Source organism: Octodon degus, unplaced genomic scaffold (genome assembly GCF_000260255.1).
Source record: "Octodon degus isolate 3935 unplaced genomic scaffold, OctDeg1.0 scaffold00063, whole genome shotgun sequence".
Lineage (NCBI taxonomy): Eukaryota > Metazoa > Chordata > Mammalia > Rodentia > Octodontidae > Octodon > Octodon degus.
In genome coordinates this window covers 1,933,470-1,939,080 of record NW_004524639.1, presented here as the reverse complement: position 1 = coordinate 1,939,080, position 5,611 = coordinate 1,933,470, and positions in this window count along the sequence as shown.

The window sequence follows — 5,611 nt, the reverse complement described above, 5'->3', positions numbered from 1 at the left end:
TGTCTACACACACCAATTGGCTTGGGGGTAAAAAAATGTAATTCAGTGGAACAACTGGTTATTTTTAAAACAATGAGTTGAATTCAGACAACCATCCAATTAGTTGATTTCAAAATGCCTGTTTGGCGACATGAAAAGGGTTATTTTCAAAGAGCCTTGTGTGTGCATAAACAACCTGAATGCTATTAAATTGACGAACTATTTTAGAATCAAGTAGATAAGGCCAAAGTGCCTAGACTCTATTTATAAAAGGAAAAACCTGTTAGAGTAACAGTCCATCAAACACTTGAAAGGGTGACACCTTCCATTCTAAAGATGACAGGGACAGAGACAAGCATCTCTGTCCTTTCTTAGAGAAGTCTCCCGTGTGCCTTGTTCCTGGAAGTCCTGTGCCAGACCTGAGGCCAGAAATTCAGAATCTAAAAGGCAAATGTGCTTGTACTAGCTGTCACCGCTGAACATTTTCTGGTACACACTGTGATGTTCACTTGATGTTCACCTTTGATGGGTTTCTGTCTCACGGCATACAGCAAGGAAACCTCCTCTGAGCCATTTGACCCAATTGATAATGAGGTGAATCCGTTTAAACTGCACAGCTATATCTCCCTCAGCTTCCTCCTCTCATCTCCCTGAAATGTGAAAGTTCTTTTCTTGGGCTGCTTTGGTAAGAAATGATTTAAGGAAAAAAGAAAAAGGTGTGGGGGGATCTCCTCCTGAAGAGAATTTTATTTGCACTCCCCATGCTTTGTCATAAAAGGCATTCAACCGTGTTAATCATATAAGAAGTTTTAGAGAAACTCTTTTTCACATTAGGCTTAAAATATCACCCCGAGGTGGTGCTGATGGCTCCCTTAGAAAAGATTTCTTTGACGTCTAAGACACAAAGGACTTCAGCAAATGCTCTGAGTGGAATGACTGGTGCCTAAGTGCGACTCTCCATCCCTGGCAAAGAGTGTGGACTGAGTGCAACTTTTGTTCCTGTAAATGTCTTACTTGGGTGTGTCTTAATCCCAAATGTTGTGGAGATTTTGCTTTATTGTATGACTGTGTGTTTTTCAAACATTTATTTTATCAGTAAGGATTTCCACAATGGAAGCATTCATAGCCAAACTGTGGCCAAGTCTTTAGGTTTAAGACCAGTTAAGCTGCCCCAGGTAGAAGTGTTTGCAGAGCTTCTGGAGTACAGAATGCGGGGAGTTGGAAGGGGCCCCGTAAAGTGCATTCCTGCCTTCAGACGTCCCAGTCAGAGGAATAGCCCCGCTTTCCCTTAAGATCTCAAGGACAGAAACTTCACATCTGGTTATTTTACTACTAAAAGTATGAACTGTAAGAGGGGTATTTTATAATCCATACTTATATTATTTCCTTTTAAAAATACTTGCTTTCCCATTTCTTTAAAAAAATAATAAACAGTAAAAATCCTTTGAAAAATCCAATCAATAGAAGCATTTCACCTCCTTTTGAGTATCCACAAGGGACAGCTGTGTCAGGAAATTCCACCAGAAATTGTTATGTTTCTTCTAAACAGTGAGTTTGCTTTTATTTTATAGATGTTCTGAGTCCAGACATCTTTTCTCTCTCTGCCTCTCTCTGTGTGTCTCTGTCTATGTCTCTCTCTCTCTCTCTCTCTCTCTCTCTCTCTCTCTCTCTCAGCTATTGGAAAGCTGAGAGTCAAATCCATGACCCCTTTAAATTTTTTTCTTTAATGGTTGAAGTGTTTTTGAAGTGTGCTTAGAACCCAGGGCTTGATGCACTCTTAGTGAGTACTCTACCACTGAGTCACACTCCCAGCCCTGCATTTGTGTTAAATTTCTTAAAATATATTCATACATTTGTTTTCACTTAGTAAAACATGGAATGCTTCAGGAATTTATGTGTCACCCTTCTACAGGGGCCATGCCAACCTTCCTGGGTGTGCTGTCAAATCAAGCACTCGGGTCCACATCTAACGCGTGCATCAGAATCCACTCCAATCTCGCACATGTTTCACCTTTATTTTCCCTTCACTCAAATTTCTTGCCTTACTTATGCTTTTATGTTGTCATTGCTGGTCTTGTTAGTTTGTTTTGGAGTTCATAATCACTATAGGGACACAGAAACACAGGCTTACAACTACCTGGATCCCAGCTTATTTCAACCTTTGAGTCTCAGTTTCCTCATCTGTAAAATAGAGACAAAAGCAGTAGTTCCTACCTCATGGGGTCACTGTGTTAAATGACAAAGCATATATAACATTTCAAGCAGAATATTTCTGTTATTATTATATGAAGTTTGCTACCGTAGATCATTTTGGAAGAGGGGAAAAAAGTAAATATAGTTATTTATTACCATATTTCCAAGTGTCAAACTCTTTTCCCCCCTCGTCTTTGTTTTCAATCAATTGTGTTGCAAGTGAAATCATTTGGCGCTCTTTCAGTGTGCTCTTGAAACTTCCGCTGTATCTCAAGAGAGCACTTCCTGAGCTCACTTGATCTTAAGGTCAGCAGAAGCACTTATTAAAAATATAGATTCCTAAATACCTAAAATGATTTTCGGTAAAATACCTACAATGATTTTTAACTGATTTTTTTAAGAAACAGGATTTTGCAGTAATGCTCAGGCTGGGCCCAAGACTCAAGGCTCCAGCTATCCTCCTGTCTCAGCCTCCTGAATAGATGGAATCACAGGTGTGCACCACCACTCCCAACTCCTGAATTATTTTACAAACAAATTACTTATAAGTGATTCCCTATTTCTAGGACTGAAGCTTTTTTATGCTACATTTCTCCAAGAATCTAATCACGTACACATTTCCCGTACTTGCTTCCTATGTGGTGTCTCTTTAACATCTTCATTTGTGTATTTTCCTTTCAGTGACTTCTATACTATTTTTTCTACTCTTTTCCCTCCAGTGTGGCCACTTAAATGTGTCTGTCTTTTCCCAACAACCCATGAGATAGCAAGTTCCTCCCCACCCCACACCCTACATTCTTCTGAGTGAAGTACACTATATCAGAGCTAAAGCTGTCAGCCTGTTTGTGTCTTTTTCCGACTAAAGATATATCTACATTAACAGAAAAACAGTTACTCAGTAACTGTTCCAATCCCTTCACAGACAAAAACATCTGCAATCTTTATTTTATTGGCCTGCTGGATGGCTCTACAGCACAGCCAGGAAGGAGCCCCGCCTACCACAAGGCTCTTCTTCCAGCTGGGGAAGCAGACTTGAGAGCAAATGGGATAAACTAAATGTGGGAGCCAGAGACAGAGACAGACTGAGCGAGACAGAGATTGGGGGAAATGCAGGAAGGGAGAGGGAGGGAGGGAGAGAGAGCGAGCAAGGGAGGGAGGCAGGGAAGGAGGAAGAAATGAAGGGAGAGAGGCAGAGAGGCAGAAAGTTTTATCCTTCCTGTTTTCTATGGATAAATGCCAAATCCCTTGCTTAAACTTCCCCGCATTTACTTTGTCTCTCCGTTTTGAATACATGGTCTACCACTTCAAATTTTTCAATAATCTCTCTGTGTAGCTAATTCCAGTGTTTAATCACATGGACAGAAGGAAATAAGGAAGGAATAAAGGCAGGAAAGAGGAGAAAAGGAAAGAGAGAGGAAGGGAGGGAGGGAAGGGAGGGAAATGAGACTTGTGATTAAAATCCCCAAACTTTTCTATAACCTTAAAACTTTTTAACCAAGAGAAAGAAAGTGCAAGCTCCAAGAGGCTGGCATCGTCAATAAATCTAAATACTTACTGAGCACCTACTGAGTGCATTACTCTGTGTTAACCTTAAGGACATAAAAAGTGTTAGCCTCCAGGCACTTGTCCTCCCATGTGTTAAATCCAGAGAAGTGGCTGAGGACTGGAAGGATTACAGGAATTCCAAGGAGGGAGCACTTCTGCTCCAAGGGCCTCAGCGGTTACAAAAGGTAAGATTTGGACGCCCAGAAGAAAGGATGGAGAGCCTTAGGGAATTAATGTGAACAAAGACGAGGAAACAAGAAAGAAAATAGTTTTTGGGGGGCACAATTAGTAGACCATTTGATGGAACCAGACAGTTTGTGTAGAGCGAAAACAAGTGAGTGATAACAATGCAACAGTAGACCTTAGTCTGCTTATAGAAGGCCTTGAATGCTACACTAATTAGTGTAGCCTTATCCTATAAGCAATAAGGAGTACCACCCTCACAGATAAAAGGGAACAGCAAACTTCTGGGGCATCTGGGTACCTTCAAAGAAAGGAAGCAAGGACATTGATTACAAGAACTTTGTGAAATGTGTAACTACTCTCCATATTTGTGACTTTGTTATCTCTTTATGGTTTCCACGTTGTTTGGGAGGACAAGAGAATAGCTAGAGAGATTACTTCCTACCACAGGCCAGGTCGAAGGTGATAAGGGCCCTAAAAAATGGTGGTGTTTAGAAAGCAGAAAAAGCAGACAGAGGAAATCTCTGGGCTCATAGAAAGGAGACAAAATGTGGTCTGTTGGGAGCCAGCACTGTGATCCAAAATACCTTTGAGGGCTTAACTGGAAGGAACCCTAGTTCCCTGCCAGTCCCTATGTTAAATTTCTCTAACAGCTTCTCTCATGCTAGTTTGAAAGAAAGGACTTACATGGTCCTTAGCAAATGAGTGCGCCACTCTGTGAACACGAGAGCTCGAAGAATATTCTGTGAAGAGCACTTTATTGAATTAAGTGGGATTACTGGGTACCAACTAACATGCAGGTTAATTTCTTGACTGCCCTAATTTGGAGGTGTTGCTTGGGCTACAGTGGTTCCCAGACTCACTTAAATTGGAGGCAAAAGTAAAACAGAAAAAAGATATTTTCAGGCAAAATTTGATTGTGGGCTGTTAAAACAAGCAGTTAATTTGAATAACAAGGCACTACTTTCTGCCCTCTTCCTAAATTAAAAAAAAAAAATGTCTTCAGTATCAGTGAATGGAAAATTGTCCACCCAAGATTCCCTGAAAAATCTTCCTTCACAGACCTTGTAATAGCTGAATTGCTCTCTCCCTGTCCAAAATTCATTCCATCCCTCTTTGGGAGTAAAAGAGCCACTGGTGTTCAGCTGATGGGGCCCAAAGTGCTCAGGCAAGACTCTGCTGCTGTCTTTCACCAACTCTAAGCATTAGCCAAGCAGTCCGAAAATGCTGGTTTCTTAACAGATTTTCTTAGTCCCTTTCAGAACAATTTTGTACCTAGTCCATACTAGGTACTCAGTAAGGATTCACCAAGCAAAAGGATAAATGAATGCCAGGCATAATTTAGGTCCTTCACATTACATTGTAAAAAAGAAAAAACACAGACAAAAGTCCCAGCCCCACAGAGGTTGCATCCTAATGAGAAGCATCTGTAAGGTCCGCAGCGCTATCAGACACAGCACTGTGTGCATGGGAGATACTCCGTAGATATGAGAGGACGTAGGAGACTATAATATGATAGTGCATCAAGTTATTCTTCTCATTCTCACTTTCTTTGCAAAAATATTGTTAAACTTAAATTATTAAACATAGAATTGGCATGATCCAGCAATCCACTCCTAGATATATGCCCAAGATAACTGAAAGCATAAATTCAAGCAGCTACGTAAGCAGCAATGTGCATAGTAGCATAATCGACAATAGTGAAGAGGTA